Source organism: Oncorhynchus kisutch, linkage group LG22 (assembly GCF_002021735.2).
Source record: "Oncorhynchus kisutch isolate 150728-3 linkage group LG22, Okis_V2, whole genome shotgun sequence".
Taxonomy (NCBI): domain Eukaryota; kingdom Metazoa; phylum Chordata; class Actinopteri; order Salmoniformes; family Salmonidae; genus Oncorhynchus; species Oncorhynchus kisutch.
The window spans coordinates 49,866,201-49,878,904 of NC_034195.2; the positions used below are offsets into that span (position 1 = coordinate 49,866,201).

The 12,704-nt window shown below is 46.3% G+C and overlaps 1 protein-coding gene across 1 annotated transcript in view; it reads left to right on the forward strand.

Moving 5' to 3' along the window:
- Positions 1-12,704, forward strand: part of LOC109867734 (transmembrane and coiled-coil domain protein 3) — a 39,785-nt gene that overhangs the window by 19,440 nt on the left and 7,641 nt on the right. The window lies entirely within an intron of this gene.

Genomic DNA, 12,704 nt, shown 5'->3' on the forward strand with positions numbered 1-12,704 from the left:
TGCTCTCTGAACTCAAATGCACCTCTTGTAATCGGACCAGACTGACACACACATACACACACACACACACACACACACACACACACACACTGAGTGGACCATTTTGAGTTTCCGAAGGATTTAAAATACAGTGTTCTGTTGGAGTAGGCGCCATCTTAGATATTACAATAAGATTAAACTCGTCCCTCACAGGGCCCATATGTCAGGATTCAGGACACTCACAGGATTCAGGACACTGAATGACTGATTCAGCACAGAGGATCCATATGCATTAGGTGGTCCGTTGGACCGCAGTCCAAATCCCGGGCCAGAGGCTGGACAATGGGTTGTTCTCTGCAGAGAAAGAGGTTTCTGTTTAGCGAGGCTTGACACACAGTGTGAGGTTGGAGAAAGCGAGGGAGAGGGAGATGTTGAGAGAGTGAGGCTGGAGAGAGAGACGGGCATAGTTGTGGTTGTCTGTTCTGCCTCTTGATCTTCAGTATTTCTACATATTATACAGTAGCTACATGCTACGATAGGCAGATATATAGTAGCTATATGCTACGATATAATGACAGATACAGTAGCTACATGCTACGATAGAATGACAGATTCAGTAGCTACATGCCAGGATAGAATGACAGATTCAGTAGCTACATGCTACGATAGAATGACAGATTCAGTAGCTACATGCTACGATAGAATGACAGATTCAGTAGCTACATGCTACGATAGAATGACAGATTCAGTAGCTACATGCTACGATACAATGACAGATTCAGTAGCTACATGCTACGATACAATGACAGATTCAGTAGCTACATGCTACGATAGAATGACAGATTCAGTAGCTACATGCTACGATAGAATGACAGATTCAGTAGCTACATGCTACGATAGAATGACAGATACAGTAGCTACATGCTACGATAGAATGACAGATTCAGTAGCTACATGCTACGATAGAATGACAGATACAGTAGCTACATGCTACGATAGAATGACAGATTCAGTAGCTACATGCTACGATAGAATGACAGATTCAGTAGCTACATGCTACGATAGGATACCTCCACCACACTCACCCCTCTCTCCCTGGCCTGTCTCCCCCTGTCTGGTACAGGTACCTCCACCAGACTCACCCCTCTCCCCCTGTCTGGTACAGGTACCTCCACCACACTCACCCCTCTCTCCCTGGCTGGTACAGGTATCTCCACCACACTCACCCCTCTCTCCCTGTCTGGTACAGGTACCTACACCAGACTCACCCCTCTCTCCCTGTCTGGTACAGGTACCTCTACCAGACTCACCCCTCTCTCCCTGGCCTGTCTCCCCCTGTCTGGTACAGGTACCTCTACCACACTCCCCCCTCTCTCCCTGTCTGGTACAGGTACCTCCACCACACTCACCCCTCTCTCCCTGGCCTGTCTGGTACAGGTACTCCCACCACACTCCCCCCTCTCCCTGGCCTGTCTCTCCCTGTCTGGTACAGGTACCTCCACCACACTCACCCCTCTCTCACTGGCCTGTCTCCCCTGTCTGGTACAGGTACCTCCACCACACTCACCCCTCTCTCACTGGCCTGTCTCCCCTGTCTGGTACAGGTACCTCCACCACACTCACCCCTCTCTCACTGGCCTGTCTCCCCTGTCTGGTACAGGTACCTCCACCACACTCACCCCTCTCTCCCTGGCCTGTCTCCCCCTGTCTGGTACAGGTACCTCCACCACACTCACCCCTCTCTCCCTGGCCTGTCACCCCCTGTCTGGTACAGGTACCTCCACCACACTCACCCCTCTCTCCCTGGCCTGTCTCCCCCTGTCTGGTACAGGTACCTCCACCACACTCACCCCTCTCTCCCTGGCCTGTCACCCCCTGTCTGGTACAGGTACCTCCACCACACTCACCCCTCTCTCCCTGGCCTGTCTCCCCCTGTCTGGTACAGGTACCTCCACCAGACTCACCCCTCTCCCCCTGTCTGGTACAGGTACCTCCACCACACTCACCCCTCTCTCCCTGTCTGGTACAGGTACCTCCACCACACTCACCCCTCTCTCCCTGTCTGGTACAGGTACCCCCACCACACTCCCCCCTCTCTCCCTGTCTGGTACAGGTACCTCCACCACACTCACCCCTCTCTCCCTGTCTGGTACAGGTACCTCCACCACACTCACCCCTCTCTCCCTAGCTGGTACAGGTATCTCTACCACACTCCCCCCTCTCTCCCTGTCTGGTACAGGTACCTCCACCACACTCACCCCTCTCTCCCTGGCCTGTCTCTCCCTGTCTGGTACAGGTACCTCCACCACACTCACCCCTCTCTCCCTGGCCTGTCTCCCCCTGTCTGGTACAGGTACCTCCACCACACTCACCCCTCTCTCCCTGGCCTGTCACCCCCTGTCTGGTACAGGTACCTCCACCACACTCACCCCTCTCTCCCTGTCTGGTACAGGTACCTCCACCACACTCACCCCTCTCTTCCTGGCCTGTCTGGTACAGGTACCTCCACCAGACTCACCCTTCTCTCCCTGTCTGGTACAGGTACCTCCACCAGACTCACCCCTCTCTCCCTGTCTGGTACAGGTACCTCCACCACACTCACCCCTCTCTCACTGGCCTGTCTCCCCTGTCTGGTACAGGTACCTCCACCACACTCACCCCTCTCTCACTGGCCTGTCTCCCCTGTCTGGTACAGGTACCTCCACCACACTCACCCCTCTCTCCCTGGCCTGTCTCCCCCTGTCTGGTACAGGTACCTCCACCACACTCACCCCTCTCTCACTGGCCTGTCTCCCCTGTCTGGTACAGGTACCTCCACCACACTCACCCCTCTCTCACTGGCCTGTCTCCCCTGTCTGGTACAGGTACCTCCACCACACTCACCCCTCTCTCCCTGGCCTGTCTCCCCCTGTCTGGTACAGGTACCTCCACCACACTCACCCCTCTCTCCCTGGCCTGTCACCCCCTGTCTGGTACAGGTACCTCCACCACACTCACCCCTCTCTCCCTGGCCTGTCTCCCCCTGTCTGGTACAGGTACCTCCACCACACTCACCCCTCTCTCCCTGGCCTGTCACCCCCTGTCTGGTACAGGTACCTCCACCACACTCACCCCTCTCTCCCTGGCCTGTCTCCCCCTGTCTGGTACAGGTACCTCCACCAGACTCACCCCTCTCCCCCTGTCTGGTACAGGTACCTCCACCACACTCACCCCTCTCTCCCTGTCTGGTACAGGTACCTCCACCACACTCACCCCTCTCTCCCTGTCTGGTACAGGTACCCCCACCACACTCCCCCCTCTCTCCCTGTCTGGTACAGGTACCTCCACCACACTCACCCCTCTCTCCCTGTCTGGTACAGGTACCTCCACCACACTCACCCCTCTCTCCCTAGCTGGTACAGGTATCTCTACCACACTCCCCCCTCTCTCCCTGTCTGGTACAGGTACCTCCACCACACTCACCCCTCTCTCCCTGGCCTGTCTCTCCCTGTCTGGTACAGGTACCTCCACCACACTCACCCCTCTCTCCCTGGCCTGTCTCCCCCTGTCTGGTACAGGTACCTCCACCACACTCACCCCTCTCTCCCTGGCCTGTCACCCCCTGTCTGGTACAGGTACCTCCACCACACTCACCCCTCTCTCCCTGTCTGGTACAGGTACCTCCACCACACTCACCCCTCTCTTCCTGGCCTGTCTGGTACAGGTACCTCCACCAGACTCACCCTTCTCTCCCTGTCTGGTACAGGTACCTCCACCAGACTCACCCCTCTCTCCCTGTCTGGTACAGGTACCTACACCAGACTCACCCCTCTCTCCCTGTCTGGTACAGGTACCTCTACCAGACTCACCCCTCTCTGCCTGGCCTGTCTCCCCCTGTCTGGTACAGGTACCTCCAGCACACACACACTGTAGGGGCGAGTGACTCTGAACTGACAATGGCTTGCCTCAAGGCGTTGTATATTTTATTGTTTGCTATTTGCCTCATGACTCCTTCATACTTTGTTGACTATAAACGTTCTTTACCCAACCAATGGGACAGACTGTTTGTTCTCACACTCGGGACTCTGACTCTCTATTGGTTACACAGACTTTTGGCCTCCCATCCTATTCTAACCACCTCTCGCCGGCTTTGTATTCATGTTACCTGATGAAATTGCTGTACAATATCATCTTGTTGCCATCTGGTGCACATTCAGATGTCATAAATCAGCACTGCAGAGCTCTCTCCCTGTCCTCTGCCTTGATTGTATTACTGCTGATGATATCTGGAAATGTGCATGTACACCCTGGCCCATCTACTGTTGCTAGCCCCAATTCTGACTTGTGCTCTGATATCTGCTTCACTGATTTCTGCCCTCGTAAAAGCCTGGGTTTTCTGCACGTTAACACTAGAAGCTTATTAACTAAAATGGATCAATTGAAAGTGTGGATTCACAGCTCCAATCCAGATGTGTTGGTCATTACTGAGACGTGGTTAAGAGAGAGTGTTTTGAGTACTGATGTTAACCTTTCTGGTTAAAACCTTTTTTGGCAAGACAGATCTTCCAAAGGAGAGGGAGTGGCAATCTTTACCAAGGATCACCGTCAGTGCTCAGTTGTCCCCACTAAGTCTGGCTCCAAACAATTTGATTTGCTGGGTTTAAGCATTACAATTTCAAATAGCTCTTTGTTGACTGTTGCTGGGTGCTATCGTCCTCTATCAGCACCGGCCTGTACCCTACCTGCCCTAAGCTCTCTCCTGGCCCCTTACACTAAGTCTGAATTTGTCCTGCTAGGTGATCTAAACTGGGACATGCTTAAACAACCTGACCAAGTCCTAAAGCAACGGGACTCCCTAACTCTTTCTCAGATTATCACCAATTCCACAAGGTATGACTCCAAACACCCAGAAAAGGCAACTCTCATCGATGTCGTCTTCAAAAATAATCCTGATAGGTATCAGTCTGGTGTTTTCTGTAATGACCTTAGTGATCACTGTTTTACAGCATGTGTTCGTAAAACAGTGACGGCAGGTAGGCTAGTGGTTTGAGCGTTGGGCCAGTAACCAAAAGGTTGCAAGATCGAATCCCCAAGCTGACAAGGTAAACATCTGTCATTCTGCCCCTGAACAAGGCAGTTAACCCACTGTTTCTAGGCCGTCATTGTAAACAAGTTAAATAAAACAAATGGCTGCTCAGTGAAACGACTTGTCCTGATTTGTCATAGATGCCTGCTCAAAAACTTTAATGAGCAAGCCTTCTTTCATGACCTGGCCTCTGTAAAATGGTTTAGAATCAGCTTGATCCCCTCTGTCGAAGACGCTCGGACCTTCTTTTTTAAATATTTTCTATGGTATTGTTAACAAACACGCCCCCATAAAGAAAATTAGAATTAAAAACAGGTTCAGCGCCTAGTTCGACTGTGATCTTGCAGAGTTACTCCACCTCAAGAATTGCATTTGGCGAAAGGCTCGGCACACACACACTCAGGCTGACTGGCTATCGTTCAGGCAAATGAGAAATAAGTGTACTCAGGCTATCCGGAAGGCCAAAGTTAGTTACTTTAAGGAGCAGTTCTCTCTCTGTGGATCCAACCCCAAGAAGTTCTGGAAAACGGTTAAAGACCTGGAGAATAAACCCTCCTCCTCACAGCTGCCCATGTCCCTTAATGTTGATGATGTGGTTGTTACTGACAAGAAGCACATGTTTGAACTCTTTAATCACCACTTCATTAAGTCAGGATTCCTATTTGACTCAGCCATGCCTCCCTGCCAGTCCAACATTTCCTCATCTCCCACCCCTTCTAATGTGACTATCCCTGATGCTCCTCCCTCTTTCCCCTGCCCCACTACAAAGTTTCTCCCTGCAGGTGGTCACTGAGTCAGAGGTGCAAAAGGAGCTCCTTAAATTTGACCCCCAAAAAACATCTGGGTCAGATGGTTTGGATCCTTTGTTCTTTAAGGTTGCAGCCCCTATCATCACCAAGCCTATCTCTGACCTTTTTAACCTGTCTCTACTCTCTGGGGAGGTTCCCATTGCTTGGAAGGCAGCCATGGTTGTTCCTTTATTTAAAGGGGGAGATCAAGCTGATCCTAACTGTTATAGGCCTATTTCTATTTTGCCCTGTTTATCTAAAGTGTTGGAAAAACTTGGCTTTCTGTCTGTAGTATTCTCTCGGGTATGCAATCTGGTTTCCGCTCAGGTTATGGATGTGTCACTGCAACCTTAAAGGTTCTCAATGATTTAGAGCTTGAGGTAGTCACCTCATACCAGTACTTGGGAGTATGGCTAGACGGTACACTGTCCTTCTCTCAGCACATATCAAAGCTGCAGGCTAAATTTAAATCTAGACTTGGTTTCCTCTATCGTAATCGCTCCTTTTTCACCACAGCTGCCAAACTAACCCTGATTCAGATGACCATCCTACCCATGCTAGATTACGGAGCCATAATTTATAGATCGGCAGGTGAGGGTGCTCTCGAGCGGCTAGATGTTCTTTACCCTCAGATTTGCCACCAATGCTCCTTATAGGACACATCACTCCACTCTATACTCCTCTGTAAACTGGTCATCTCTGTATACCCGTCGCAAGACCCACTGGTTGATGCTTATTTATTACTCCTCACTCCTCTTAGGCCTCACTCCCCCCTATCTGAGATATCTACTGCAGCCATAATCCTCCACATACAACACCCGTTCTGCCAGTCACATTCTGTTAAAGGTCCCCAAAGTACACACATCCCTGGGTCGCTCCTCTTTTCAGTTTGCTGCAGCTAGTGATTGGAACGAGCTGCAACAAACACTCAAACTGGACAGTTTTATATCAATCTCTTCATTCAGACTCAATCATGGACACTCTTACTGACAGTTGTGGCTGCTTTGTGTGATGTATTGTTGTCTCTACCTTCTTGCCCTTTGTGCTGTTGTCTCTGTCCAATAATGTTTGTACCATGTTTTCTTCTGCTACCATGTTGTGTTGCTACCATGTTGTGTTGTTATGTTGTGTTGCTAACATGCTGTGTTGTTATGTTGTGTTGCTAACATGCTGTGTTGTCATGTGTTGCTGCCTTGCTATGTTGTTGTCTTAGGTATCTCTTTATGTAGTGTTGTGTTGTCTCTCTTGTTGTGATGTGTGTTTTGTCCTATATTTATATTGTATGTATTTTCTAGTTTCTATCCCCCTTCCCCGTAGGAGCCCTTTTGGTAGGCTGTCATTGTAAATAAGAATTTGTTCTTAACTGACTTGCCTAGTTAAATAAAGGTTCAAATAAAAAATAAAAAGCTCCATGTTACGATAGAATGACAGATACAGTAGCTACCTGCTACGATAGACACATGCAGTAGCTACATGCTACGATAGAATGACAGATACAGTAGCTACATGCTACTATAGTAGCTACATGCTACAGATAGGGTAGCTACATTTTACGATAGAATGACAGATACTGTAGCTATATGCTACTATAGTAGCTACATGCTACAGATAGGGTAGCTACATTTTACGATAGAATGACAGATACAGTAGCTACAGAGACAGTAGCTACATGCTACGATAGAATGACAGATACAGTAGCTACATGCTACGATAGAATGACAGATACAGTAGCTACATGCTACGATAGAATGACAGATACAGTAGCTACAGAGACAGTAGCTACATGCTACGATAGAATGACAGATACAGTAGCTACAGATTCAGTAGCTACATGCTACGATAGAATGACAGATTCAGTAGCTACATGCTACGATAGAATGACAGATACAGTAGCTACAGATTCAGTAGCTACATGCTACGATAGAATGACAGATACAGTAGCTACATGCTACGATAGACAGAAAAATAGTAGCTACAAAACATTAGGTACGCCTTCCTAATATTGAGTTGCTCCCCTTTTGTCCTCGGAACAGCCTCAATTTTTCAGGGCATAGAACTCTACAAGGTGTCAAGCGTTCCACAGGGATGCTGGCCCATGTTGACTCCAATGCTTCCCAAGTTGTGTCAAGTTGGCTGGATGTCCTTTGGGTGGTGAACGGTGACATCAATAAGGATTCACCTGGTCAGTCTGTCATGGAAGCGTAGCTGTTCCTACTGTTTTGTACACTCAAGTGTATTTGGACGATGAAGCTAAAATGATAAATGTGTCTCTATACTCCAACATTTTTGGCTTTGAGATCAAATGTTTCATATGAGGCGACAGTACAGAATGCCACCTTTTATTCATGGGTATTTTCACACATATCTATTTTACCGTTTAGAAATTAAAGTACTATATGTACAGCACATTATCAAAAGTATGTGTACACCTGCTCATCCAACATCTCATTCCAACATCATGGGCATTAATATGGAGTTGGTCCCCCCTTTGCTGCTATAACAGCCTCCACTCTTCTGGGAAGGCTTTCCACTAGATGTTGGAACATTGCTGCGGGGGACTTGCTTCCCTTTAGTCACAAGAGCATTAGTGAAGTCGGGCACTGATGTTGGGTGATTAGGCCTGGCTCGCAGTCGGCGTTCCAATTCATCCCAAAGGTGTTTGATGGGGTTGAGGTCAGGGCTCTATAAAGGCCTGTCAAGTTCTTTCACACTGATCTCGACAAACCATTTCTGTATGGACCTTGCTTTGTGCACGGGGGCGTTGTCATGCTGAAACAGGAAATTGCCTTCCTCAAACTGTTGCCACAAATTTGGAAGCACAGAATTGTCTAGAATGTCATTATGTGCTGTAGCGTTAAGATTTCCCTTCACTAGAGCTAAGGGGTCTAGCCAGAGACATGAAAAACAGCCCCAGACCATTATTGCTCCTCCACCAAACTTTACAGTTGGCGCTTTGTATTGGGGCAGGTAGTGTTCTCCTGGCATCCGTCAAACCCAGATTTGTCCGTTGGACTGCCAGATGGTAAAGTGTGATTCATAATTCCAGAGAATGTGTTTCCACTGTTCCAGTGTCTAATGGCGGCGAGCTTTACGCCACTCCAGCCGATGCTTGGCATTGCGCTAGGTGATCTTAGGCTTGTGTGCGGCTGCTTGGCCATGGAAACCAATTTCATGAAGCTCCCGACGAACAGTTCGTGTGCTGACTTTGCTTCCAGAGGCAGTGAGTGTTGCAACCGAGGACAGACAATTTTAACGCACTAAGCACTTCAGCACTCGGCAGTCCCCATTCTGTGAGCTTGTGTGGCCTACCACTTTGCGGCTGAGCCGTTGTTGTTCACAGACATTTCCATTTCACAATAACAGCACTTACAGTTGACCAAGAAAGCTCTAGCAGGGCAGAAATTTGACGGACTGACTTGTTGGGAAGGTGGCATCCTATGACGGTGCATCGTTGAAAGTCACTGAGCTCTTCAGTAAGGCCATTCTACTGCCAATGTTTTCCTATGGAGATTGCATGGCTGTGTGCTTGATTTTATACACATGTCAGCAACGGTTGTGGCTGAAATAGCTGAATCCACTAGTTTGAAGGGATGTCCACATACTTTTGTATATATAGTGTATCTATTTCCCCATGTGTATTTGGACAAATAGTTTAAAGTCGTCTAAAGTTGATTTTTTTTCTCTCACATATTTCTTGCATGTAATTACTACATCAAGTTTGTGACTCTACAAACTCATTGGATGCATTTGCAGTTTGTTTGGGTTGTGTTTTGGGTTGTGTTTTGGGTTGTGTTTTGGGTTGTGTTTGGGGTTATATTTTGGGTTGTGTTTTGGGTTATATTTTGGGTTGTGTTTTGGGTTATATTTTGGGTTGTGTTTTGGGTAATATTTTGGGTTGTGTTTTGGGTTATATTTTGGGTTGTGTTTTGGGTTGTGTTTTGGGTTATATTTTGGGTTATATTTTGGGTTGTGTTTTGGGTTATGTTTTGAGTTATATTTTGGGTTATATTTTGGGTTATGTTTTGGGTTATATTTTGGGTTGTGTTTTGGGTTATGTTTCGGGTTGTGTTTTGGGTTATATTTTGGGTTATGTTTTGGGTTATATTTTGGGTTGTGTTTTGGGTTGTGTTTTGGGTTATATTTTGGGTTGTGTTTTGGGTTATATTTTGGGTTGTGTTTTGGGTTATATTTTGGGTTGTGTTTTGGGTTATGTTTTGCCCGATAATAACTGATTGGTGAATGATGACTTGAGTCATTTTTATATTAGTATGCCTTTGTTGTGGCCTTGTAAAACACATCTAACCCTTGTGTGGCAGTATAAATGTTCGATGAATACAAATGTCAGAGTTCCAGCAATTTGGTGTTACTAAATATAGGCTACCAAGAGCTTGATACAGTTTTATAAAATACCAAAATACGGGTACTGACAGTGACAGGAATGAAAAGAAGAAGCGTTGAGCTGAATGTGTCTGTTTGTGTGTGTGTGTGTGTGTCAAAACTACTTACCCAGTCTGTTTCTGTAATCCGTACCTTCTCAATGTTTCACCTGACAGACAGTCATGAGGCAGGCGGGTAAAGCTGTCATGTAACTTATAATGTTAAGTAGTAGTGAAAGACTGGTGAGTCTGGTTGGGCCACCACCACACACCCACACAAACACACACACACACACACACCCAAAACCACGCGTTTAGTGATTGTTAGCCTAAGTGCTGGTCTGAGAACCAGCCAACTGTGTGACAGTTCATTGATCAAGGATAAGGCTGTGTTGTTGTTCTGTCTGTCCTTATCTCACATTGTGTCGTCCCAAATGGCACCTTATTCCCTTCGTAGTGCTCTTCTTCCTTTGGGTCCTGGCGAAAGAAGTTGCATTATAAAGGGCACAGAGTGCCATTTGTACATTGATCGAGGGGTTAAGTTACAACATTTCTCCTACAGTCATATTTTTTATGATTTCTGTGTTGCAAAAGGTCAGGCTAACAGTACGTGCTGTTGTGAACCTCCATTGATGAAGATTTAGCAGCTTGTTGGTGGTGTGTTTTTGTCTTTCCTCGTAATTAGAACGTACTGTGGTTTCTATAGTTTCGGCATTTTCCACCTCACATGATAGTCAATGTAATAAAATAGTTGAAACACAAGAAGTGTTAAAGCTTTGTTTTTCTTCTCGTAATTATGAAGTTTAATATTTACACATCGTGTAAATATTCTCACTCAACGGTTTACAAAGAGGGTCCCCTTCATCTTGATTAGCTCTGTAGCAGGCTGTACTTTAGTGAAGGCCACGTGAACAGCACACTGCAACAGAAACCCTAATCCCAACCAATATTAATTGAGCGATTTCTTAAATGTTTGTTTCTAGTCAGTTGTGGTGTAGATTCTATTTCTAACTTGCCAGTGTCAGTCAGCATGGTATGTAAATATCAGATTAGTACCACTGTTTCACTTCCCTAAAATAACAACTGGATCGGCATGATAAGAGTGTGTTGATACCATAGGAAAATGGTGCATTACAGTAAACACAAATGAAAAACACTTACAACCCCCCCCCCCCCCCTACTAGTACTAGTATGTGTTGATGCCATAGGAACTTGAAAAGGATCAGTTGACTTTATGCCATAGAGAAATATAACAATGAGTTGATGGCATAGGAATATAAGTACATTGTGTTGTTGTCATGGGAATATAAGTACATTGTGTTGTTGTCATGGGAATATAAGTACATTGTGTTGTTTTCATAGGAATATAAGTACATTGTGTTGTTGTCATGGGAATATAAGTACATTGTGTTGTTGTCATAGGAATATAAGTACATTGTGTTGTTGTCATGGGAATATAAGTACATTGTGTTGTTGTCATAGGAATATAAGTACATTGTGTTGTTGTCATGGGAATATAAGTACATTGTGTTGTTGTCATGGGAATATAAGTACATTGTGTTGTTGTCATGGGAATATAAGTACATTGTGTTGTTGTCATGGGAATATAAGTACATTGTGTTGTTGTCATAGGAATATAAGTACATTGTGTTGTTGTCATAGGAATATAAGTACATTGTGTTGTTGTCATTGGAAAATGGTGCATTATAGTAAAACCAATGACTAGCTACTTTCTAGTAGAGGTTTTCTGAGTGTGGTGCATTCATGAGAAACATGTCGATGTCATAGGAGAGTGGTGCATCAGCACAATAAAACCCATGGCTTACTGTCTAGTACAGTAGGGGGATTTTCTAAGTGTGTCACTGGGTGTGTGTGTGTGTGTTGCTCTGTCATTATCTTTGACCTAGATGTACGGGCTCCATTTCTCAATCATTACTCATAATATGGCCATCATCCTGTCACCTGGACGCTACAGTTTAAACAAATTAGGAGTTGGGTCCCAAAAATATAACAGACGTGACTAATAAGGGATTTACACACACACACACACAGAGAACACACGCAGAGAACACACACACACAGAGAACACACACACACACACACATAGAGCACACACACACACACACACACACACACACACACACACACACACACACACACACACACACACACACACACACACACACACACACATAGAGAGCACACTCGCAGAAAAGTAGGTATTTGGAACACATATTTGGAATAGCCTTTGTGTCAATTTAGATATGGGTAAGCTTTCCAGTGGAGTTTGGAGTATGTTTCGTCAGTCAGGGGATTGAATGTGACATTGTATTATTGTCTAGATGTTGGCCAGCTGTCCTTCACAGCTCTCTGTGGCTTAGTTGGTATCATGAGTCAGACAGTTCCTCATTCCCAGTAAATATACTTTTGGTTTTGAAATCCATTTCTCTGAGTGTCTGATTGACTTTCGGTACTGTAGTTCAAGCAGGTTTAAGC